This window comes from Haemaphysalis longicornis, unplaced genomic scaffold (genome assembly GCF_048455015.1).
Source record: "Haemaphysalis longicornis isolate Haplotype H1 unplaced genomic scaffold, Haemaphysalis longicornis Haplotype H1 scaffold_1, whole genome shotgun sequence".
NCBI classification, from domain to species: Eukaryota; Metazoa; Arthropoda; class Arachnida; order Ixodida; family Ixodidae; genus Haemaphysalis; species Haemaphysalis longicornis.
Genome location: NW_027526203.1, coordinates 160,106,834 through 160,134,164, shown reverse-complemented (window position 1 = coordinate 160,134,164; position 27,331 = coordinate 160,106,834). Strand labels below are relative to the sequence as shown.

The 27,331-nt window shown below is 44.8% G+C and overlaps 1 protein-coding gene, 1 long non-coding RNA gene and 1 pseudogene across 3 annotated transcripts in view; 2 read left to right on the top strand and 1 right to left on the bottom strand.

Annotated features, from left to right (window-relative positions):
- LOC144138596 (uncharacterized) overlaps positions 1 to 27,331 on the bottom strand; it is a 71,040-nt gene that overhangs the window by 42,699 nt on the left and 1,010 nt on the right. The window lies entirely within an intron of this gene.
- LOC144155449 (uncharacterized) lies at positions 1,899 to 12,015 on the top strand (annotated as a pseudogene).
- Positions 20,989 to 25,251, top strand: LOC144166939 (uncharacterized). Its single transcript, XR_013321792.1, has 3 exons — positions 20,989 to 21,090; positions 21,601 to 21,660; positions 24,850 to 25,251. It is a non-coding gene; the product is annotated as an uncharacterized LOC144166939 (long non-coding RNA).

Here is a 27,331-nt window from a genome sequence, read left to right as displayed (position 1 = left end):
TTAAATCTTGATTGTTTAATTCATAACAACCATCACATTGCAGAGGCTCTGCATTGCTATAGTCTGAAGAGCACCTGCAAAAGTATAAATGTTTCACCTGTGTAATGACGCCCTTACGCAATTCTTTGAAGTATTTGCGAATTACTATACCTTCTAAGAAGTTCTTTTAATATGTAGTTGGATCTTGTCAGCACCTTGAGCGCAGAAAATGCCTTTCTTTCATTTATACGTCATATTTTCGTGTGTATTTCCGCCCATGTACGCTTGTAAAAAATTAAGAATCCGTGGCATTGAGAGCGATAGACATCACCAGTTGAGAAGTGTAGTATCGATACCGCGGTATATGTGAAAAACATAGGCTACTCACCTGTGTAGTATATGCATCTATGTACCGAAAACCCCTGTGCCCAATGGACGCTTAAGTCGTTCAGTTGTTGCAAATGATAGGTCACCTCAAACGCATACGTAAGTAGTTAAGCCTGCTGCGTTGTTGAGAAAGAAAGGGCTGTATAACTCACCGGGTGCGTTGTGAAAACCGCCGTGCGTTTTTGATTTATGAATCCCCATTTTGTCATTACAACTACTCGCTCACAACATTTTTATAGGCTAGAACTAATGCTCCATTATTCGGACACTTTGTATTACTAACGATGCACGCTGCTCAGTGAAATAAAATGTGACCACAAATGAATTTTTCTAGTTTTGTAAACCAGAGGTCTCCTGATCTATATATATATATATATATATATATATATATATATATATATATATATATATATATATATTTCGCATTAGGTTATAGAACTGTACAAAACACAAAAGTGGCGTAAAAAACCAGCGCCATAGTGCGCATATTTCTCCGATAAAACAATTACAAAGCTTTACCCAGTACGGCAGCGACGACAAGCAGAAGAAAAAGTCCAAAGAAGCGAACCATGGTGCGTCTTCTGTTGCAAAATACCAATGTTCCAAGAAAATGTAAAACAGTTTTAGGACTCCTGTTTCTTGGCTCCAAGTAATTTCTAAAACTACATCACGTGTTCTGGCTTTCTGGCTGCTAGCGCAATACCAACACCTGTGCAGCATCAGCTTGGAACCGGAGAGAAATTGCAAAAATCGAATTAAAGAGAGTTATTTTTGGCAGTCCACGGCCATTTCTTCCCTGTCCCGCCGATTATGTACGTAGAATGCAAAAATTTATAAACACCAGAATTTCAGAATATTTATATCCTCACTGTACAATTCTTCAGACAGTTCTTCTCCGTACAATTCTTCAGATAGCATGAAGAAAAATGTTAATGTTCTTGTATTCTGTGCAGCCAATGTAATACCACTAAACATGCCGCATTGAACGCACATAATTCCCGCACCGATAATTTCAACTCTACAAGTCAAGAATGCCGGCTACGACCGTCAAAAACTGGTAACGATTTACACCACACCGAACGATATTCTTTGGCTAAGCTCAAGCGAAAGACTTATTCAATGGTGAATGAAGTGTGCAGCTTGGCATGGCTTTTTATGTTCGGCTGCCATACTGCAAGTCACGATCACGCCACATGCGTGAACCTTTTGTTCAAGGATGTGAAAGACAGAAAAAAATGGCGATACTGCGAAAATAAAAAAAAGCTAAAGTGTTCAGTGACAGGGTACATTTTCTAGTGCAACGCACGTGGGCAAGAATTTTCAGGAAAGAGCCTAATTGGATGCGAGAAAATTGGTCTACCTCGCGAGCACGTTGAAAAGTGGGAATAATGAGGGCAAATAAATTGGGCGAGGAATATACAACGAAATAAAATCCGTTCCACGTAAATTATGGAGGTTTAACTCAAAGAAGTGAGTTCTCCCTTCCGGATGCCAGTCCGAAAGCTGTCATTAGACATTGCTAAAATATCCCAATGCGCCAGGTGAGCCACACCGACGGAGAAAGCGTTTTCTGAATAATAGCCTACACTGCGACCACCACAATGACTTGATTGAGGTTACGATAAAAGAGAAATAAATACGGAGTGTAAGGAAAAACATCCAAGTGTCAAGCCAACTTTTGCTGAACATCGTCGGTGGTGTTCGGTATTATCACTAATGGTGCGTCCGCATGGAGGACAATGCCAGAAATGAACAAAAAAGAATATTACTAGCAAGAGAAAACTATCTACTGCAAAATTACACCTGGATCAATCACATATAGCTTGGGAATAAGCAGACTCAATATTACCAGTACTGCTCTTCATTAGGTGCAGTCATTATTCTGAGACAGAAGTGACATAAGACGTACCCTCATATGATACGCATCTCATGTCAATAAAAAAAAAGAAAAAAACGAGACATGGCATATTGTGTTTAAATAGGACGAAATCTGTCTAAATCCCGTTCGGTTTTTCTTAAGTATTGGTAAAGCTGTAAAATAATTTCTTATGCGATTACTGGCATTTCCAAATCTCAGAGCGTAGCAAACACCACCCACAAAAAATTCCGGGCAATCTCTCTCCACCAACGTGAGACCTGGGAAGGCTGCAAAGCATGCCATGTATAAGTGTATTCTTGGCGCCTTGGCGTTCTTGTCAACGTTGGGGGCAGAGGTATACAGGTTTGCTGTAAATGTCTCACGTCTTTGAAGCACGAAACGTTCTAGCGCGATACGTAAACGAGTGTCCCGGTGTTTTTTTCAATGCGCGTTATGAAGCGTCCCAGCGCGAGGCGTGAACGAGTGTCCCGGTGTATTTTTTAGTACGCGTTACGTTCTAGCGCGAGGCGTAAACGAGCGCCCCGGAGTTTTAGTACCGTGGCTACATGAGACGATGGTTACGACGAAGACATTAGACGACGACAGCCCGAGCCCATAGTTGTTCGTTTTTTCTCTAAATGTCAAGAAATGTACATTTCTTTAAATGTATCTGAGGAATGAAGTAATCAAGAGAGGATGTTTCACACGAAGAAACACGCAGCACAGCTGAGGACTTCTTACGAGAGCATTACTGCAACTGAACAGCGGTGAGCACACCTTGGAGTGTTGCGTTACGAGCAATGTTCTGTTTTCCTGTGGGGGTATTCATGACCTTCAAGGTCACTTTTCTGAACTGCAATGCGGAAACAGTCGGCGTGGATGCTTGAGATAGCATTGCTGCGCGGTATGTACAGTCGGCCGCAAAAGTTTGCGGGATCTGAAGAGCGTGACGTGCTGGCGCATAATTGCATTGCTACGCAATCTGCCGCCACAGATCGCCATTGAGGCTCACGACACTTGCGCGCCACGAGCGCTTGTGCATGCCTGTCTTTACTTCGTTGTCAGACATCTCTGGGCACTATCTTTTTCATGACGTGCTTTCTGTATTCGGGCAGCCGCTGCTGTGGCACTGTGTGACCGTCTCATGCGTGACCGCGAATCTGCTCCCACTGTTGCAACAAAAGACGTAGCTCGCGGCCGCCTTCTGCGTGGGGCGCAACATTTTCTGAATATATGCCCTTTACGATGTGATGTGCTGGTTGACCAGTGAAGTCATTACAGCGGAGCTGGTATGGGGTAGGTCTGCACGAAAACTGTGTGCGCCGACAGGGTGTGTAGAAGTAGTCACGCCGACAAAATGGAATATTGTGATAATATCTCAGAACTTCTGATTACCGATGGGATATTTCTTTAACGGATCCATTACTAAACAATAGGCTAAGGATGCAGACACGCGTGCGCGTATTATGTGAAAATAAACAGGGGACAATAAGAGCAAACCAATCACGAGGCAAAGTCATGAAGAATGAATGACTTAAACAGAGTGCGTTAAAATTGACAAGGGACGACAGGCTTTAACAGAAACGGTGGAACGGGATCTGAGAGCTGCCGTTTCAGCTGTCCGTATCCTTTATTGTGTGGCCGTCTTTTGTCAATTTCAGCGCCCTCTGTTTAAAAAAGCACCGATGCCAATCCGCCCAACACCAAGCTCGACTCAATGACTATACCTTAGCTGCGGTCAAGGCAAAGATTTATTCTGTAGTGGATGAAGGGCGGAGCTGGGCTTTTGTCTTTATGGGCTGCTGTCCTACTACAAAAAATGGTACCGCACAACCGCAACAACTTGACATATCTGAAAGAAAGACATAAGGGACCAGGTTAAAAAAACAAGAAATCTAAACCTGGAAGTATAGGTGGACATTCTGAGGAACATCGCACATGAACAACATTTGTCCCACAAGAGCATAATTGCATGAGGAGAAAATGTATCTACCACGCCAAGACGCGGACAAGCGCGAAGGGTAAACCCTGGTACATTGAGGGACGATACTCCTTTTACAAATTCATGTGCTTCACGTTTAATATTGGGGATGAACTGACCGGAGTAAGTATCAGTTTCCTGAGGCCAGGGCGAAATCCCGCGTTAGACGTTCAAATATCCTAATGAATTTGTTCAAGTACACCGATGGAGGAAGTGTATTTAGAATAATAAACGACATCGCGACCGCCACAGTGACTGAACGATGTTCCGATGTAGAAGTAAACAGAAAATCCAACAGAAAGTTTAAGTGGAAAGCCAATTTCTGCTCAACTTAATCAGGCGTATCTGATATTTCTACAAAGAGTTTGTCCGCACAGAGGTCAAAACCAGCAGCGTCCAGAAATGAATAATTGTACCAAGTAAAAAATGCGTGCAAAATTACATCCGATAATCCAAATTGTCTATAGCACGCGAATATTTGTTGTTCTTGAATACGTCTTAATGAAATGCTTATGCAATATTCTCTTATTTACCTCTGTTCGAAAAATGGTGCGTCTCATGTGAGCGGTGTTGTTGCTGTCCGGCTTGCAGCTGAGCGAACGAGAGAGTGCGGGTTTCTCGCTTCGCTTGTGCGTCGTCTCCGTACAGGGCTTGTGTACAGCCCTCTCCGATTTTCACTGAAGGCTGAGGTCTCTTATCAACTAACTTGCTAGCCAAGAAGAGCAGCCGTATTCGCAGACGTGAAGTGTATACACTTAATTGGCGTCCTGTTGCTCACGCAAGCAGGAAGCGAAGACCCGGCTCTCCTATCTGGATTCGACGGCGCACCACTTCCCAGCCACCAAGCGCATCATGTGCGCATTGCGCACTTGGAATCTACGTTTGGCGATTTGCCGGGAAACAGGCATGCTTCGGTGACTTCATGCGCTGACGCAGATCGCCACAACGTGAAGACGGCGCTGCTGGCAGATTGGAGTGGTATAAAGACTGGACACCCCTCAACATACTTGAAACCAAGGTCTCCTCATGCCAGGAACAGATTGCTTCCTTGTCTACTACAATTCAAACCCTTGAGAACAAGCTAGACGACCTCGAGAATCGTAGCAGAAGGTCTAACCTTATCATTTACAGACTCCCTGAAGCTGAGGACGTAAGTAGCGACACGCTGGAGCATACTGTAAACCAAAAGATAGTCAAAGGCATTCTTGATTTGGATCCAGTGGGTATAGAGCGCATTCATAGGCTGGGAAGGCCATCGCCCGGAAAAGTAAGGCCAGTAATTTTGAAGCTGCTGGATTCAAGGGACAAAGTTGCCATTTTGAAAAAAGGAATCAAATTAAAAGGCACCAATTATTCGATAGGCGAGGATTTTTCAAAAAGACTGAGAGAGTTGAGAAGGAAGCTCTGGCAAAGTTCAAAGGAAAACCGCGATAACGGAGACAAAACTTCGCTCATTTTTGATAAATTATACATAAACAAAAAAATCGCGCCAATCCAGCCCGTGAATGTGGTTGGAAAGCAAAGCTGTAAACGGCACCCATAACGATTGCTCATGCGACGTCACTTAATATCACTCACATCGCTCTACAAATAGTACAACCAAAGAGAGAAGTGAAATACACTTAACCACACCATTTATTACTTCAAAGAGATATTCTTGGTAAGGTTAAATCAATGCATGATGCATGAACGGTGTTTGTTTGAGTTGTATTGGTGTAGCAAGAGTTGAAACTTTTTTTTTATAAAATCAAAGTAAGCTCCAACCCGGTGTTAGACGATCTGACTTCTCTGTCTCTGCGCCGCGGACGGAGGCGACGAGACTTGCGGCTGAGAAGGAGGAGGAAGCAATACTTCTGTTCAGATTTCTGAACGGCCCAGAGTGTAGTCTTGGGGAGTAATTCCTTCTTCTGTGCGGCCCATATGCAGTCCGCGCGGCCTGTGTTCTGTCCACCCGCTGAAGCTGGGTAGGTAGAGAGGGCCTGGACCGCAGCATCTCCCATTGCTCTTGTTGGGTAGTTGACGGAAAGAGAGGAGGGTGCTCAGGGCTCAAGTCGCACACCCCGATTACGGGGCGGAGTATTCCTACTTCTGAGAAAAATTCACATTCAGCGTCGTAGCGATTCGGATGCATTACGTGAAGACGCATAGGCTGTGGGAAGGAGCCCGGATTGTATGAGCCGTAGGGTAGTTTGTTGTTCTCTGGAAAGGTCAGGGTAAGGAGAAGGTACGGTCTGTGTCAGAAGGCGATAATGCTGGATTATCTTCCTGGACGTGACAAGCGGGTGACTGTCCTCGTGCAGCTCCATAGCACGGGAGGTAAAAGCGCAGGCTTGTTGGGTGGGCGTATTGGTTGCCCTCCATTGAAGCGTGAGGCGGTGTCCAGATGAGCTGAACGGAACCGTTTGGGAAGTGGTTTTTTAGCACGCACAGTGCAGGTCAGGACACCACCCCGACTGGTAATTCCAGTAGGCTTGCTGGGAATCGGTGACTACCCTCCGAACCCCTCGTTGAGTGAGAGCCAAGGTGATGGCTGCCTCTTCTGCTGCCGTCATTTGTTGGGTCCTAAGCGAGGTACACGCAAGGAGGTTGGTTCTGGAGGTAGCCACGATGATTGCGTGTTGCTGCCCTCGATGTTAGAAGAAGTCTGTGTAGATAACTGCATAAGCCCCACCGAGGGTGGTGTTTAGCGCTTGAGCCCGTGCTTTTCGGTGACCCTCGTCATGTGAGGGGTTCATATTTCTAAGCAAAGGGAGCATCTTTAGTTTTAGTCGCCAAGAGTCTGGGAGTACGTCAAGCGGAGTGACATTCTGGGCTGCCCAGCCAATCTGGTGAAGCATGCGGTTACTCACCGCAGTTCTGAGTCGGATCTTCTGGTTAGAAAGATGGCCTTCTATCAGCTCATCCACCGTGTTGTGGAGCCCGTGCTAAGCAGCCTCAGTGTGGACGCACTCGTGAGAAACCAATGGCCTGCTCAACCGCCTTTGTAATCATTATATAAAGCATCTCTATGTCTTCCTCGTCGAGAAGAAGATAGGGGTTTGTCGTAAGTAACTCTCGAGAGGACAAAAGCTTCAATTAATCGAAAGGTACCGGATTCTTTTAGGCCTCGCTTCTTGGTGGCAACTCGCCTGATCATGTGTATGATTAGAATAATGTTCTTTTTGAGGCGCTGCAAGGAGACGTCACTGTTGGTGTTGGCCTGGAAATGTAGGCTCAGGATCTTGATGCTGGGGTTTGGAGTGATGGCCTGGTCATCAAGGAGTATTTGAATGTATTCCTTGATTTGGCGTGAGGGCGGACGACAAGGAGCTGTGATTTTTTACGTGAACACTGGAGGCCACAGGCTTTAGCACATTGGTGTACTAAAAGTGAGATTCCATGGATTGTTGTGAGCTTCCTTTAATTTTTGTAACTCTTAGCACATGAGCAAGGTGCGCACAGGGCCGCTAGACGGGCGTGAGTGGCCGTGTGACGCTCTCACGTGGCATTCAGCGAGAAGGCAGGGGGCAAACCCGTAGATGTGCTTGGTGAGTACACCATTTGTTTTCCCGTGTTAGCGTGGGCTCGTAGCTGAATCGGTAAGACAACGGGCTCTCGCTTTGTTAGTCTATTAGTTCCAGGCTCGATTCCCGGCGGTGCCAGCAAATTCTTTTATTTGTTCTCTGGAGTTTTCTGGTGACACCAACGGTCGCGAAAGAGCCCTTGGGGGGTAGAGGTAGAAAGCTTTGCTTTAAAAGGCCTATGTCTGGGATGACGAGAAAAACGACAAAGTTCCTGTCCAAAAAAACGAAATCGCAGAGTCAAGCCGCCCAAATACGGGAAGCCAAGGGCAATTACAGAGCTAATTGAAAGGCATGCCAGTGTCTCAACTGTACGCTCCGCCGATTCACTCACTGCGAGGATCACATCGTCTTGCTCAAACATAAAAAATGTGGTGAATGAAAAACAACTAAGGCTACTAAATATAAATGCACGTAGTGTCATTAATAAGATGGAGTCACTGGAAATTCAATTATTGCAACATGATCCGCACATAGCCGTAATAACTGAAACTTGGTTGAGAAGCGAAATTGGTGATGAAGTTTTCCCGCCCCATTACAACGTATTTCGCAAAGACAGGGCCACCAGAGGAGGGGGCGTAGCCGTCCTAGTAAAGCCGCCATTAGAGGCTAAGATTCTAGCCAATATAAGCAATCTTGAATGTTCATGCCTACAGATTACGTGCTGGGGCCATAGGTTTATTTTGTACGTGTGCTACAGGCCTCCAGACTCAGCTACAGATTATCTAATCACGTTGCAAGAACATATGTCCCTGTATCTTAATAAAAAAATATTTTTGATAGGTGATTTCAATTTGCCCACCATCGACTGGGAACGGTTGCAAAGTTGTACGCAGCCTAGCAAAAATGAGAATACTATTTTTAACATCATGCTCACACACGACCTAATTCAACTAGTTAAACAACCTACTCGTGTACAAGGACAGTCGAGCTTGGTGTTTGTGAATCGCGACTTTTCTGAGCATACTGTATTGATAGAACAAGGGTTATCGGATCATAGCCTTGTCAGCGTATCTATTCCGCTACTGAAATTCGTTTGTTATAAAAAAACGTCCGTTCAAACTTTTAAAGATTATTCTAGAGCAAACAATGCTTGCGTGATTGAACATATGGAAGCGGCCTTAGTTGACTTCAGCGATGATGTCAATGACTCATGCGCTCTTTGGGATCGCTTTTTGGAAGTATGCGATTCTGTATCACCAACTTTGTACCGAACAAACGTAAAAAAACGAACAAACGCACACCTTGGATGACGCGCAGTATCATCCATCTAAAGCGGAAAATTAAACGATTGAAAAAGAGGCATGCCCAGCGAAATGTGATCCAAAAGCTACAAAGAAGCCTGGCAAGTGAAGTGCAACAATCCAAAGACTATTACTTTAAAACGTTAATGCCAAACTTCATTAAAAGTGACCCAACAAAGTTCTGGAGTTATCTATCCGATAACAAAAAGCCAGTGATGTCAATTTCTGTCAAAGGGCGCACGGTTACAAATCGCAGTGACATCGCAAATCACTTCAACATTTATTTTCAGAGCGTGTTTGCCAATTCAGCAATGTGTGTGCCAGAAACGTTTTTGTTTGAACCGTGTGAAGCGAATTTCATTTCTTATTCTGGTTTGGTTTCAATGCTTTTAAACTTGAAAGCAAAAAAATGCTCCGGTCCTGATGACCTTCCGAATGTGTTTCTTCGGCGTTATGCCGAATGCATCGCCAAATTTGTTGTTGTAATATTCCAAGCGTCCTTGTTAACTGTAACACTACCACGTGACTGGAGGATAGCTAGAGTCATCCCTATCTTTAAGAAAGGGGAACGATTAATTCCGGATAATTACCGTCCTATATCTTTAACTTCAACATGCTGCAAATTAATTGAACATATCATAGCCAACCGTATTCTTGAATTCCTAAAAAGACACTCGATTCTAACAAGCTTCCAACATGGTTTTAGGAAAGGCTATTCGACTGTGACTCAACTGGTCACCGTCACAGACGAGTTTGCAAAGGCCCTTGATAATAATGTTCAGGTAGACACAATTTTTCTTAATCTTAGCAAAGCATTTGACAAAGTTCCTCATGACAAATTAATTCAAAAATTAAAAAATATAAATCTTCCGGAAATTTTGGTAGCGTGGGTGTCTAGGTATTTGATGAATAGAGAGCAGTATGTTTTGATTGATGGTCATGCCTCGAGCTGTCTTCCTGTCACATCCGGAGTGCCTCAAGGTAGTGTTCTGGGGCCGTTGCTTTTCCTTTTATACATCAATGATATCGTCACTGTAGTTACACCCACCACTCATGTCCGGCTGTTTGCAGATGACTGTATTTTATTCCGTGAAATCTCCAGCATGCAAGATCAAATAGAACTTAACACAAACCTGGACAATATATACAGTTTGTGCAGGGAATGGGGCATGATTGTCAACGCAGAGAAAACTGTTTCCCTCCGCATAACGCGTAAAAAATCTCCATTCGAATTTCAGTACACACTGGGATCGTGCGCGGTGAACCAAGTCAACAGCTTCAAATACTTAGGCGTAACGTTCACTAATAATCTTTCCTGGAACTTGCACATAGACAACATCTGCCCCTCCGCTTTTCGAAAACTGTGTTTCTTGAGACACAAACTTCGTAATTCGCCTCCAAGTGTTAAACTTCTTTGCTACCATTCATACGTTAGACCAAAACTTGAGTATGCTGCTGTAGTATGGGACCCGTATACCAAAAATAACATTGATAAATTGGAAAAGATTCAGAGGAAAGCTGTTAGGTTCATTTTTCAAAATTTCGTCGAATGGATTCTCCCTCTGAATTAATGATTGCCAATAACATTCCCACGCTTCAGTTAAGAAGACAAAAACTTCGTCTTGATTTCCTCTGCTCACTTATTAACCATGAATTGGCTATCGACCCCTCTCTGTATACATCCGCCCTGACCACAAGACACACGCGGCACCATCACCCTAGATCGCTAACACCATACCGAGCGCATACTGATACTTACAAATTTTCTTTTTCCCGCGTACCGTGGCTGAATGGAATTCCATTGCTGAGCCATACTTATTAGATACTGTATAGCCCCGCTTTTTGTTATTGTTGTTGTTTGTGTCTTGCATTGACAATGCAATGTCCGCCGTTTCATTTTTTTTTTGTCCCTTTTGCTCTTTTTGTATTGTGCTATTCAAGTGCTCGTCCTGCCAGGACCACAACTGTGGTCTGCAGTATGTATTAAATAAAAATAAATAAATAAATAAACTCAAGCCACAGGGCACGGCAGCACTGCCAGGATGCAACGTCTCAACCCGTTTGTTTATCTGCCGCAGGTGAGCAAGCGTTATGGCAAATGTATTCGTTCAAATTACCTATGCCTAATACTGCTGCCATGCCCTAGCCAGATGTGTGCTGTGCACAATTGAGTGACATGTGTGCCTGTATTAAGGAATTACTGTTTCTCAGTGGTGACATTGAAACAAACCCGGGACCCGATATCACCAAGATCATGAAACAGCTTCAAGTAATTGCAGATGACATAAAAGAAATAAAAAAAGAACGGTTGAAATCTATTGAGGCCAAACTAGAACAAGTAACGTTACTGGAAAACAAGATCACGTCCTGTGTCTCCCAAGTAACCAATCTTCAAAAAACCGTTCACTACTTGGAGTTAAAAATAGACGACTTAGAAAACCGGCCTAGAAGGTCAAATTTAGTTGTGTACGGTGTACCGGAGGAGGCAGACGAACACCCCGAAACCCTCGAAAAAACTATAAGTGAGCAGATACTTAAACCATACTGAAGATAAAACCCGTTCCAATAGAAAGAATTCACAGGATAGGAAAACAAGACGCTCAAAAAACTAGACCAGTCATACTAAAACTCCTCGACTTCCGAGACAAAGCAACCATTCTTAGAAACTGCACGAAACTAAAAGGAACCGCTTTCTCTGTTGGAGAGGACTTCTCAAATAGAGTAAGAGACATCAGAAAAAAGCTTTGGCAAGTTGCGAAAACAAGAAAAGAAGCTGGAGACAAAGTATTTCTGGTCTATGACAAGTAAAAGTGAACGACGATCTGTACCGAAGGGATGAGGAAACAAATGATATTGCGCTCATAACCGCTGGCCGTCACAGCATCAACCACGAAAAAAACGACGAAGCGGAAGCACCAGGCGAGCCACAACGCCGCAGCCAACGAAAGAAGTAACATTTCTTAACATTAACACCCGCATCATGCTTCAAAAATTAGTACCGCTTGAATCCTTACTTCTTGGAATTGAACCAGACTTCGTAGCTTTGACACAAACGTGGCTGACAAATGAGATAAAGGATTTTGATGTAACACCCCCCAACTACGTTATCATTCGTAAAGATAGGCCGACACGTGGGGGAGGCGTGGCCATCTTAATAAAAAAAGACCTTTCCTTTGAAATACTTCCTGAGGTTATCGGAGTCGAGGCAATATTTTGCAAGCTTCTCTTCACTTCTCGCCCAGTATTTGTTGGTTGCGTTTATCGCAGCCCATCTTCAGACAAGGATAGCTTGCAAGCATTGCACACGTATATGCATCGCCATGTAGTCGAAGCCAGGCTAATCTTGCTCGGCGATTTTAATTTACCCGATATAAACTTGCAAACAATGCAACACCACAGCGCATGCTCGGATGTGCTCATTGATACCATGTTGACATTTAATCTCTCCCAAATTGTAACCCAGCCTATGTTCAAGGGTGCTGTTAAAATGTACTCGACTTGGTGTTTTCAAGTGATCATTTTCCTGCAGATCAAGCACAGTTCGAAATTCTTGAAGGCATATCGAACCAAAAAGTTATTCAAGGCTCTGTTTCTATATTTGACATCCCAATACCGTTCAACTCCTTTACTGCATATCTTGACTTTAACCACGCCGATGACACCAGCATACTTGATCATCTTTTCCATTACCTTGCTTCGTTTGAACTACTTTGGAATGATTCAGACACAAATATAGAAATCCTATGGGTAAGGTTCAAAGCGGTCGTAACACACTGCGTTCTTAACTATGTGCCGTCTAAAACGAAGAAAACAAGAAAACATAATCCCTGGATAACGCCTGAAATTATTCATTCCAAGCGTAAAGTAAAACGCCTCAGAGAAACTTTGAAGGCAAAACCTACGCCACAAATTCGGAACAAGTTGAATCAAGCTATTAGTAACATGAAATCCCAAATATAAATGTCCAAAGCAAACTAATTTACAAGTACGCTACCCAACTTTATGAAAACGTCTCCCCAGAAGTTCTGGAACTACCTCAATTCCAAAAACCGTATTAGGCCCGCGGCCCCGGAAGAAAGCAAAGATAAAGCAAACTCGCTAAATAACTATTTTCAATCAGTTTTCACGATTGATGATGGAAATGTGCCTGATGTTGGCATTTGCAACCACCGACATATTGAACCACTTGTTGTGACAGGGTCCGGAGTGATTCATTTGTTGTTAAAATTAGTTACTAAAAAGGGTGCCGGTCCGGGCAACTTGCCGAACGAATTTCTTAGGAGATATGGGTAGCCAAATACTTGTGTATACTTTTCAATAAGTCCCTATCAACCTGTTCCCTCCCCCAAGAATGGAAAATGGCAAAGGTGGCCCCTGTTCATAAATCTGGTAGCGAAGCTGACCCATCAAACTTTAGACCCATCTCACTAACCAGCACAACCTGCAGACTACTGGAACACATAATTCTTAAACATCTAACGTTGTACCTTGACCAGAATCACATCTTATCGCCATTACAACACGGTTTTTGCAAAGGACTATCCACAGTTACCCAACTGGTTGAACTAATTCACACCTCCCTCAATGTAGACTGCGGAAAACAAACCGATTTAATTCTACTGGATTTCTCAAAGGCTTTTGATCGGGTGCCACACAAAAAACTTGTAAGAAAATTAGAAGCAACAATAGGCACAGGTCCACTTACTGACTGGATAGAGGAGGAGGGAGGAGGAATGCCTTTAATGAATGAATTCAGCCTGGCAGCGAGCTTGGCTTGCTACTCCACATGAACAAGAAATGTGCGAAAGTGAAGGGAAACAAAGACACAAAAACTCGTACAGACACTACAAAAGCAAATAAGCACACAAACTGACAAATGCAGGATCACGCACACGGCGCACAAACAGAAGTGAAGTTAAGGCAAACATTCACAGAGTTTCGTTCAGGCCGGAGTCACGGAGAAATGACACCAAAGCCCGTGTACTCCGTGTTGCCGCGGCAGTTGAGTTCCAAGGACCAATGGCGTCACAAAGCTTCAATGGTGCATCAGCACTCAGTCCCAAAGTTGTCTTCCAGGTTAGCCGCGGGGTGTCATAACGGGGACACACACACAGTACATGTTCTATATCATCACGGACACTGCAGACTTGACAGTGAGGGGAGGCAACTCGGTGCGTCTTGTGCAAGTAGTGGCTGGTAAAAGCGACGTTGAGGCGAATGCGGTGAACGCCTGCTTCGTCTGCAGGCCACACGGCATTCGAAAAGTGCAGGCGGGATCAATTCTGTATAATGGCTGATAATTTTTTGTCCCGTCCGTCCATATCGAGAGTTGTGACTGCCGCGCCAAGGAGTACGCAAGTGTCGCGGCGTCACGTCTAGAGAAAGGAATCGGGATGATGACACTAGATTGGGTGTGGGCCGCGCAAGCTGTTTCGTCGGCCACCACATTCCCATTCACCCCACAATGTCCAGATAGACAATTACCTGAGTAACCGAACGCAGTACGTGCAAGTCAATCGCGAAAGTTCTACCATAGCCAATGTTACGTCAGGTGTACCACAGGGCAGTGTTTTGGCGCCCATTTTATTCCTGATCTTCATTAATGATTTACCTGCTGGCATTGGTGTTAATGTGAGGCTTTTCGCCGATGACTGTATACTTTACCAAGAAATTAACGCCCCAGAAGATCATGTAAAATTGAACAATGCCTTGCAGTACATATCTAGCTGGTGTGCTCTCTGGCAAATGACCCTGAATGTTAAAAAATCTGCTCTCTTGAGGATAACCAGAAAAAAGCATGTATCTGAATTCGTTTACGCTATAAATAACTCTCCACTTCCGGTAATGACTGAACACAAATAACTAGGTTTAACTTGAACGCAAGATTTTAGATGGGATATCCACGTTAGGCATGTCACATCAGCTGCATTAAAACGACTGTTTTTCCTTCGTAGAAGTCACGGTTCTGCGCCACATGAAACGAAACTTCTCGCCTACAAAGCATTCGTCAGACCCGTCTTAGAATATGCAAACGTCGCGTGGTTTCCCTTTACAAACAATCTCATAAATGCCCTAGAACGCATACAACGAAAAGCGATAAGATTTGTTTATAACAAGTACAGAATAACAGACTCACCCACAGAACTTTAAAAAAAAAGCAGGTCTCTTAACAATAAAAAACCGCGCTAAAGTGGCACGTCAGAAATTCTTGTATCAATTAGTTCACGAACAGCTAAACATAGACAGTTCAAAGTACATGGCATACGCAGAAACAGGGCCAACACGACAAAAGCGTTCACAGACACTGAATGAATATCAGTGCCGTACTGACTGTCTGAAATATTCTTTTTTTTCCACTAGCAATTAGAGAGTGGAATAATTTGCCAATCAGTATAACAAACAGTCAATCATTGGAAAGTTTTTCATCCCTGCTTGAATGTTACTTATTGTCTTTGGAATGACGAACAGAGTTTTTTTGTGCACTGTTTGAAGTGCTCACTATTCTTTTTTTCAGTACTAGTTGGTATTGATGTCCTATGGTATTGATGTAGTTATACTTGTACTGATGTAGTCATAAAATGTATTGCTATCGGTTTTGTCTCACTCGTATTGCAATATTTCAGTGAGTACCCTTTGTATAAATCTTGCACTTTCACAATGCATGTGCCCTTCCTGCAATAAACCCTAATTGGGATTGGCAGTATGTGTAAAACTAAATAAATAAATAAATCAATAAATGAATAAATAAATAAACTGTGTGTTATACCGTAAAAACTGCTGTGCCGAGTCCATGCAGGCGTAACATTCTTCAATAGTGTTACGTGCGGAACATGTAAACTTGGGCCAGCGCAAATAAAACTTATTAATTATTTTTGTAACTATTCTGTCTACCAAATACCTTGGTGGTAACTCAACTAAGCTCGCATTTGAATTTTTTTTCCCAGGCCTTTATTATTGCTGTGCTCTGCAATCATACATTCCCAGCTGAAACACGCCTGCTGAATTTAGGTCAGAAAACATTCATTGCTATTTCACGATTGCAGCTGTCAGAAATGTTCCTGTTTAGGTTTTACCAACGATTTTCAACAGGCCACTTAAGTAGTGTCAAACCCATTTTATACCTTTGCATTGGTCCATCCGAGCTTGCGACGGGAATCGGGCCGCGGTAATCTTGAAAAGTAATTTGCAAATTCATCTATTTAGACGTTATTTACCGAGGTCAATTTTTAACTGGGACACACCTGAGTTCGTTCCTGTTCATGGTGTTGGCCTTCCAATAACGTTTTTTTCCCCAAAAAATTGTGTTAATTTTCTGCCACTTTGCCAAAGTTGACAATGCCATTGAGAGGCCCGGCTTGGCGAAACGAGACAACTAATAACGGCAGCGCAGGAGAGTGTTTCCGGTTCCGAAAGGGCTACCCGACGTCACCCAGAACCGACCGCTGCCCAGGGTACTGTGAACGAGAATAGAAGCTTCCAGGCCGCGGTATGTCTTTCGTCTTCACTCACCTTCACCTTCACATTGATCATCTCCAACGAGGCCCACCATGACTTACTGATCGCCAACTCCTCCTCCTGTTCTCTTCTTTGTCTTCCTCAACTGCGGCCATGTGGCCTTCCTCATCTCAATAAATGTTACTTCAATTCAATTTCGTCATGCCTATGGTGATTTTGCTGGCGCTGGCAATCCCAGGCAACTTGCGGTCGGGCCGATGAAAATTGATTTTCGATGTGTTCTTTGGCGCGGCTGGCTGCAAAAGGCGCTGGACGGCATCTTCCACATCTACTTAGGTCAACTATACCAATTTTAGGATTCTGGATTTGGTGTCAGTATTTCTTTGTAGGACGTTGCTGTTGGCGTACAAGTGCTTGTGCTAGACCGTAGGCACGTTAATATATGCGTTTATTTGGTACCGAGAATGCCGTAACTGAAACATTTTAATCATGGGGTGAAGCCATGCAAAGTCAATTGATTACCTCCTCAATATAGTTATTGTAGTAAGTTTTGTAACATTCATTATGACCAAACCGCGTGCACATTTTGCGCTACACGTAGATCAAGACGGGAAATAGTGGATGTTTACTGTAAACAAATCATCTCACATTCGTCACCCAACTTGGTACAAAATAGATGGTGAATGGATGATATATTTGTTGAAGTTAGGAATATAATTCGGTAGCGTCCATGCTATATCCATCAGAATCACATTGAAGAGGCCCTAAATTACATTCCCTGTCAGCTGAGGTACATTCCCTGCAAGGTGGTTATTCCGACGGGCCTTTGCAACATAAGTAGTGTGAAAATTTTAAACTGGGTCCTGGAGCCCCTATCACATGCTCCTGCAGGAGACAGGGGGAAGAGCCACAGCTCCTCCCTTTCCACCCCCCCCCCCCTCCTCCCCAGTAGGCAACAAAAATCTCGCATCGACGCATGCATGAACCGTATTCTTGTGTAAGTGATCTTTTATCAACGTCGAGACCAGCACACGCACATCAGTTCCAGCCACGTGACCAGAACACGGCCCTGTTTCAACGTAAGGAAAGTCGTTGAACATTACCTGAACGAACCTTTCAAGCCCAGTGATGCAGTGCCCAGTGCTAACGGGAATCCACCTTCACCTCTCAATTTATCGCATCGCGGAAACAAACATTGAGCGACGTTACACAGGAGGTGGTGGTGTTTGAAAGTAAAGGGTGACAGCTCATCCCCATAACAAGGCACCTTGTGTATCCAGGCGGGAAACTGCGGAAAAAAATTACGTAAGCGTGCGGTAGTAGGATTTCACTCTACTTTCTTCGCTTCATCCCTGCGTTCACTATTCGATTGCTCAGTCGCCAGATTCACCTTCGCCCCTCAAAAACTTCCAGCCATTCTGAGGAAAAACTCCACATAACAGTTTTCGTGTGGTGCTCTGCGAGTCATTAACTTCTGCAGTGCTAACAATTCCAGCAAAAATATTACACAGCTTTGGGAACTACTTCAGAAAAGTCTGACGTAATTCAGGCAGCAAATTTCTTGACTTTGAAAGGCATAAGTCATGTCTCCATTTCAGCCATGAACTCGTGCTGACCTCGATGTAAAAGATGTGTTGTCGATTTTGCGTCTGAACAGAGATTACATAAGCTGCAAAGCAGTACACGTAATACGAAGCTTGATTTTGTCGCATGCTACACGCAATTTCAATAGCAACATGTAATTTTAAAGCAAAGCTTTTTACTTCTGCCCCCCAAGGGTTCTTTCGCGACCGTTGGTGTCACCAGAAAACTCCCGGAAACAAATAAAAGAATTTTTACTGCACCACCAGGAATCGAACCTGGAACTAACAGAGTAACAAAGCAAGAGCCCGTAGTCTTATCGATTTAGCTACGAGCCTACGCGCAGACGGGGAAGACAAGTGGTGTACTGACCAAGCACATCTACGGGTTTAACCCCGCATTCTCGCTAAATGCTACGCAATGGCGATTAAATGAAGCTCACACTAACCCATGGCATCTCACTTCTAGTACACCAATGGGACTGTGCCTTCTAGTGTTCCCGCAATAAAATATCAGTTCCTTGTCGTCCTCCCTCACGCCAGACGATACCTCAAGAAACACATTCTAATACTCCTTAATGGCCAGGCCATCACTCCAAGCCCCAGAATCAAAATCCTGGGCCTACATCTTCAGGCCAACACCAAGAGTAACGTATTCTTGCAGTGCGTCAAACACAACATCAAAAAATCATACACATGATCCGGCGAGTTGAAACCAAGAAGCGAGGCCTCAATGAATCCGTCACCTTTCGATTAGCTTTCGTCCTCTCCAGAATCACTTACATCAACCCCCTGTCTTCTTATCGGCAAGGAGGACACAAAGATGCTTTATATAATGATTAGAAAGGCGGTTGAGGAAGCCATTTGTCTTCCCATAAGTGCGCCCAGAGAGGCTGCTTAGCACGGGGCTCTTAAAAGCTGAGAGAGGGTCATCTTTTTATCCAGAAGCTCCGAACGAGCAGAACTGCGGCGGGTTGCCGAATCCTTCACCAGATCGGCTGGGAAGCACAGACTATCACTCCGCTTGATGTACTCCTGGGCTTTTGGCGACAAGAAATAAATATGCTCCCTTTGCTTAGAAATTTGAACCCCTCAGACGACGAGGGTCGCCGACAAGCACGGGCTCAAGCGCTCAACACCACCCTCGGTGGGGATCATGCAGTTATCTACACAGATGCCTCCACATATCGAGGGCAGCAATACGCCATCATCGCGGCTACCTCCAGAATCAACCTTTTAGCTTGTGCCTCACTCAAGACTGAAGACATGATGGCAGCAGAAGAGGCAGCCATCGCCTTGGCTCTCAACCAGGGGTTCGTAAAGTAGTCACCAATTCCCAACAAGCCTACCCGAACTACCTGTCGGGTTTGGTGTCTCGACCTTCACTGCGTGTGCAAAAAAACCACTCCCCAAATGGTTCCATTCAGCTCATTTGGACACCTGCTCACGCTTCCATGGAAGGCAACGAATACGCCCACCAAGCCTGCACTTTCACCCCCGGTGCTATGGAGCTGCACGAGGACAGTCACCCGCTTGTCTCGTTCAGGGACATAAACCAGAATTATCGCCTTCTGAGGAAGTCTATACCTTCGCCTTACCCTGGCCTTGCCATAGAACAACAAACTACCCTACGGCTCATACAATCCGGCTCCTTCCCACACCGGACGCGTGTTCACTTAATGCACCCGAATCACTACGACGCTGCGTGTAAATTTTGCTCATGAGTAGGAACACTCTGCCACATAATCTGGGTGTGCGACTTTAGCCCTGAGCACCATCCTCTCCTTCTGTCAACTACCTAACAAGAGCAATGGAAGATGCTGCTGTCCAGCCCCTCTCTACCTACCCAGCTTCAGCTGGTGGACAGGGCACAGGCGGCGTGGACTGAATATGGGCTACAGTGAAGAAGGAACCACTCCCCTGGGCCGCACTCTGGGCCGTTCAGAAATCTGAATAGAAGTGTTTCCTCCTCCTGCTCCGCCACCTCCTCCTCCATCGTCTCTGCCACCGATCTCATCGCCTCCGTCCGCGACGGCAGAGACGGAGAAGTGAGATCGTCTGACACCGGGTTTGAGGTTCCTTTAATTTTGTAAAAAAAGAGTTTCCACTCACGTGCTACACCAATCCAGCTCAACCAACCACCGTTCATGCCTCATGCAATAATTTAACCAGAGGAAGAATATCTCTTTGAAGTAATACAGGGTGTGGTTAAGTACATTTCACTTCTCTCTTGTTTCACGATTTGTAGAGCGACGTGAGTGAATTTATGTGATGTCGCATGGGTAATCGTTATGGGTGCCGTTTACAGCTTTGCTTTCCAACCACATTCACCGAGTGGATTGGCGCCAATTTTTTTCCACAACTGCTCACTTGTTACTAATATTCGACTCCTCTGTGGAAGAAAGGGTGGTGAAAATATCGGGTTCGTTTGGTCAGGCTCAGCGAAGATTAGCTTGACACCTAGAGTTGCTTCATAGAATCCTCTATTTACTTCGAAATCGTATCGTCAATCAGGTCACTATGGTGGTCGCGATGTCAGTTTTTCTTCTTTGGGCACTTCCTGTGTCGGGGCCGGGGAACCTCACTGGATGCATTAAAATACTTGTAGAATGTCTGATGAGTGCTTTCGGCCGGTCATCCGGAAACTAATACTTATTCTGTCAGTTAACCATCGATAATACACGTGCGACGGATGAGCTGTTGACGAAATTATGGCCGTCCATTGAACTAGAGGTAGCCGTTCAGGGCTTGTCTGCGTCCTGGTGATGTATACACGCCAGTGGATGAGAGGAAACTCTCATCCAATTATGTTCTTTCGGGAAAAAGTGTGCCACACGCATTTCCCTCCAACATATACCCAATGACCTCTCACGTTCAAAATTTTTTGTTATGTATGGACATTGTTCTGTCTTTTGCAGCTGTCAGCGTTTGATCGGCATTGCCATTTTTATGGCAGGACAGCCGTATATAAAGACTAATGTGAAGCTCCACACTATATTCACCTTTGAATAACTCTGCGTTGTGCATTGCTAAGGAATCTCTTCAGGTAAACATTGCCCTCAAATTTATATTATTCAACATGCATTGTCTTTTATTAGTTTGCAAATTCTCTTTGGCCGACGTTCTGGCGTTGCAGGCATCATCTTTAGTGTTATATATGACAGCTAATCTGAGAAAATAATAGTTCATTTTATCCTCCTATTATAAAAATTTTGACACGACAGTTTGAGGTGAGACTTTAAAATATTCCAAAATTCTAGGGTTTCGTAATTTATTCTTTTGTGACTACTGAAGAGGCAGATGAACAGAATTACTGAGAGTGCAGTGTCAGGAACAATTCGGTTGAAACATTCTTGGATACGCCTTACACAAATTATATGCCAATGCCAAGTTGATCATCCATGAATGTTGGAAATACTTTTGTGTCTTGGAAAAGAGGAATATTCAATGTACAGCGCAGTAATTATTTGAGGTGAAGAAAAAATGTTCTAAAATAAGTTGCCAAATTTCTCGCTTTCTTTTTAAAAATCTGCATTACGTTTCTTTTTTACCATAGGACGCAGCATGGTTCGCTTCTTTGGACTCCCTCTTCTGCTTCTCGTCGCTGTGATCCTGGGTATAAGGGTTTCTAAGCGTTATTTCGTGCAACTGTCCCCTACGGGGATTAATTTTTATCATGTTACATAGCACTCGGTTCCCTTATTTTACGTGTGATATGAAATCAGTAGCCGGACCTGCTTTTCTGATTTTTCGGAACTGGAGGGGAACGAAGAATTGTCCGAATAAGACAGCAGTCCGAAAAATCCGCGAGTCAAAAAAACGAACTTCGTTTCATTTAAATAGGACTGAAGACGCCGCCTGTCGTTCCGTGCCTTAAATTCCTGCTTCATGTTGGAACGTCTGCTTGCATCTCTGCAAGCATAAGGTTTTCTTCCTAAGCATTGGACAACAACACCAAAGCGTTTGCAATGTCTTGCGTTGACAGTTTCGGGCGGTCGAGAGTGTCTTCGTCGGAGTCTGAGTCGCTGTGCGCCAGCGGGGTCCCTTGGCGCACGATCTCGTCGTTCGTTAGCTTCGCGGGACGACACAAGACAAACCTGTGATGAGATTGCTTATATTCAGCGTCACCTGGTACCTAAAAAAGTGGCGTCTAAAAAAAAACTGGTCACGTATGACCCATTTCAGGCTTTAAAGATTGCTTCAGCCGCAGTCTACATGCACCATATTGGCTACCAAGACAAAATTTTGTTACACCGTCGGTAATCAAGCCAATCCAGATCCAATCCGAAGTTAGCCTAATGGCTTAGGATTCAAAATAGCGTCGTCCTGGAGTCGCACCGTGGCTTTGTCGCGGGAAAATTTTATCCGGAAAAATGAAACTTTTGGCTTTATTTCGTCCGAAATATCCGTTTTTCATATCCATTACTCTTATGGGGACAACTGGCGATTCCTCGGGAAAGTCCGGAATAACCAGCAAGTCCGAATTTTCTGAGTCCGAAAAAACGGTCGGCTACTGTAGAGTCAGATCAGCATCAGACCATTAATTTTAGAAAACGAGCATAGCTTTTCGAGCACATCACGCAGGACAGCCTGCCTCATTAAGAAATAGCGAATTTGCCCGCAGCGGAGCATAGTTCAAATCCCTGAAATAGTTCGCAGCTATTTTGTCATGAGAGAAAGGAGGGGCTTCGCGTAACACATACGCGTTGCATTTTTGGAAGTATAATGAATGACCTACACAGTACAACGTTAATCACCAACATGAGTTCCTTAAAATTTTCCGTACAGGTATACGGTAACAAATTATTACAATTACAAGAAGAAACCATTCTTCCATAGATTGGTTTATGGCGTATCAGAGTGCAGTCTACAAACGTAAACAGGGGTATGTTTTGTGTCAACATAATACGGCTCAAACGACACTTTTCATTTGGCAATGCGCCCACCGCGCTGGCTCAGTGGTTATGACGTTGTGCTGCTGAGTCCAAGGACGCGGGTTTGATTCCCGGCCGCGGCGGCGGCTAAAAGCTAAAACGCCCGTGTGGTCGAGATTTCGGCGCCCGTAGAGATCCCCATCCTGAGCCCTCCACTACGGTGCGCCTTATCGCCTGTGTAGCGTGCGCGCGTTAACCCCATGATAAAAAAAGATAATTGCAGCGCTCCCTACCTTGTATTTAATGCGTTTACATCTGTTACCCAGTTTGATTGGACACGTCAACGAAAATAAGCAGAGAAATGTCACATGGCTGCCAAAGAAACAACGGAGCATTTAAGCTAAAAGAACTCAAAAGGTCTTACTATAACCGAACTTACCTTTCAGTCGCTGTATTTAACGAAGCCTGAAATAAATAGCTGTGATGGCTACATTTGTCCTATATCAGTTATACATATACTCGCATTTCTGAACAGACTGTTGTGGTGTACGAGGAGACTCAAAGCACTTTTGTACAGTGTACGGTTTCAGGCAGTATGTGTTTCCGAAAATATTACAAAAAGCTTACATTTAAGCTTGGTGTCCAGCCTACGCAAGGTTAGTGCGTAGATTACAATGCTCTAAAAGCATGGACTACATCTGCTCAGCTTTAAGACAGAAAAACTCAACTTGAAATTAGGAAGTAACCCACAAATATAACATAATACCGAAAACTAAATTTGTTATAAAATCTGCTGGTTTGCTGCAAAATCAGCTGTCTAACGGGATACTATAAATGTCTTTCTTCCGTTGGTGCCTGCTCACCAGCGGCGCGTCGGCGGTACGGCTTTGTCGTCTGCTTTATCGGCGGATGCTTTGGGCCTGTTTTGGAGCAGCTTCGCGTCCATTGCGCGCTTCCTTCGCACGGCTTGATTAACTTGTTCGACAGCTCCTCCTGGGTAACCCCCCCCCCCCCCCCCCGACAGAATTAAGTGGTCGTACGGCAAAGATACGTTAATGATTGGTTTGCAGGGCGGAAAACGAAGTATACAGAGCACATCCAGACATCTGGCAGATAGAGAAACGCTAACTTTTGCGCACTGCTTGCCACGAATGGGACTCCGTTTTCTAAATTGATGGATACCAATTCGGTTGTGTTTTAAGAGATATTACAAAAGGCGGAAGGAGCAAGTGGTTCTGATAAATAGCGATTATAAAAGTTTCCTCAGCTTTCTCGCAATTCTCAAACTTACTAAACTAACTAGTTTTAATCGGCATAAATGGGAATCTCTAAGCTCACATGCCGAATTGTTGTGGTGTCTGCGCTTGTGTCGCGCGCTGGTGTAGCCCCGAGCTAGCACATCAAGATGGCTAGGTTCCGCTGTCTCACCCTTCAAAAAGCGCTCCTCTCCGTTTTCTTACTGCCGACACACGGCCGGGCTACAGCGGCGGCGTCCGCCGCTCTAGCCCGGCAGTGGCCGACGTTGCTGCTACGTTCGGGACACCGCACCCGCGAATTCCAGGTAACTGCTGGCAGAATCTCTGGCTTCACTCTTTTTAGATCCCCCTGTGTGAATTCAAGTGACGTCGCATGGGAAATTCGTGTGGGTGTCATTTAAATCTTTGCTTTCCAACCACCTTCGCAGCGTGGATTGGAGCCAATGTTTTTATTACGGACTAGCGTCCCCAAGAGCACTGAAAAGTTTAAAAGCAGCAAAAACTGGGAGTAAACATGCATGTTATATCTCTCGTGGAATTGCCTAGCTGTTGATTTCATAAATGTTCCTGAACAGTGATAAGAAACCTATACAAAACGAGCGAACTGTCTGTTTTTAGTTTTTCCTAATCGAGAGTTTTCGTCCAACGAAATGCTTTTTCCCCCTTTCCTAACAGCCCTCTTCGCAACGCCGGGCATGACCCTCGGTGGCGGAGTTGGCGGAGGCCGAGCTGAAGACGCAATGGCCCGCGCCGAGGAACTCGCTGCAGCTCGCAGCGTTTCACTGGATGCAGAGCAATAACCGTTTCCAGCGCGAGTCTCCTTCATATTTGTGATGGAACCGGCTGATGCAACTCCCTCATATTTCCAAGGATTGAAGCTTCTTATTTAAATGATGTGTACACACGAATGTCCGCAAGCCGCACACTTTGCCTTACTTTGTTCACAAAGGTTACAAGGCTTCTTGAATTGGGCCACCTCTAATGCCCCGTCTTCAATGACACACCCCTGAACAATATTTCTAATACACCATGTGGGCTTGCACGGAATAAAATCGGGGAAATCAGATATACAGGAGACTTCGTTGGTTACGTGACATTTTTCAGAGCACGGTTTGGAATTTAGATAAAAACAAGGACGCAGAAGGTTCATGTTAGACAGTTGAAACTGCGCAATTTGGAACTATATATATATATATATATATATATATATATATACTTAAGATGAAGACTGGCCCTCCAATCGAACCGTCAGTAAACCGCTGCTTTTGTTTTTAATCGTGCGTAGGTTCTTCTACTGCGTATATACATACATACATATATGTATGTATGTCTTATTTTGAAGGGCTCCTTCAAAATAAGACAGAAATAATGGTTGGCAGTGGAAGTCAAGAAAACCTCGGTAAGCAAACGGGAGGATGTGGTAGGTCATTGAAACATTAAGAATTTTGAACGACAGAAAGAAAGTGGAGAGAAAATGCCCGGCGAGTGGGGCCCGAACCCACGATTTCGAGAATACCGGTCTGGTGCGATGACCACTACGCTATCGGCGGGGCTATTTTCCCCTCCACTTTCTGGGGTATTTATGTGATGTAACTTTTTGTTTCCTACGCTTGGGGTGGTAGCCAGCGCCACTCCGACTACTCGGGGTGAAGGACCTTCTTTTAAAGCAAAGCTCTTTACCTCTACCCCCCAAGGGTTCTTTCGCGACCGTTGGTGTCACCAGAAAACTCCAGCGAACAAATAAAAGAATGTACTGGCACCGCCGGGAATCGAACCTGGAACCAATAAACCAACAAAGCGAGAGCCCGTTGTCCTACCGATTTAGCTACGAGCCCACGCAAAGACAGGGAAGACAGATGGTGGCCTCACCAAGCACATCTACGGGTTTACCCTCTGCATTATCGCTGAATGCCACGTGAAAGCGTCACACGACCACTCACGCCCATCTAGCGGCCCTGTGCGCACCTTGCTCATGTGCTAAGAGTTACAAAAATTAAAGGAAGCTCACACCAATGCATGGCGTCTCACTTCTAGTACGCCAATGTGCTAAAGCCTGTGGCATCCAGTGTTCACGTAAGAAATCACCGCTCCTTCTCGTCCGCCCTCACGCCAAATCAAGGAATACATTCAAATACTCCTTGAAGGCCAGGCCATCACTCCAAGCCCCAGCATCAAGATCCTGGGCCTACATCTCGAGGCCAACACCAAGAAGGACGTTTCCTTGCAGCGCCTCAAAAACAGCATTAATCAAATTATACACATGATCAGGCGAGTTGCCAACAAAAAGCGAGGCCTAAAGGAATCCGGTACCTTTCAATTAATTGAAGCTTTTGTCCTCTCGGGTCACTTACGTCAACCCCATGTCTTCTTCTCGACAAGGAAGACATAGAGATGCTTTATATAATGATTAGAAAGGCGGTCGAGCAGGCCATTGGTATTCTCGTGAGTGCGTCCACACAGAGGCTGCTTAGCACGGAGCTCCACAACACGGTGGAAGAGCTGATAGAAGGCCATCTTTCTAACCAGAAGGTCCGACTCAGAGCTGCAGTGGGCAACCGCATGCTTGATCAGATTGGCTGGGCAGCCCAGAATGTCACTCCGCTTGATGTACTCCCAGACTCTTGGTGACTAAAACTAAAGATGCTCCCTTTGCTACGAAATATGAACCCCTCACATGACGAGGTTCACCGAAAAGCACGGGCTCAAGCGCTGAACACCACCCTCGGTGGGGATCGTGCAGTTATCTACACAGATGCCTCCACATATCGAGGGCAGCAATACGCCATCATCGTGGCTACCTCCAGAACCAACCTCCTTGCGTGTACCTCGCTTAGGACCCAAGAAATGACGGCAGCAGTAGAGGCAGCCATCACCTTGGCTCTCACTCAACTAGGGGTTCGGAGGGTAGTCACCGATTTCCAGCAAGCCTACTCGAATTACCAGTCGGGTTGGGTGTCCTGCCCTGCACTGCGCGTGCTCAGAAACGACTCCCAAAACGGTTCCATTCAGCTCATCTGGTCACCCCCCCACGCTTCAATGGAGGGCAACAAATACGCCCACCCAACAAACCTGCGCTTTATTGCCCTCCTCTCTATCCAAGCGAAGGAATATGCCTACACGCTTCATCGGCAGAACTGGTTCTCGCTATGCGCCCAAC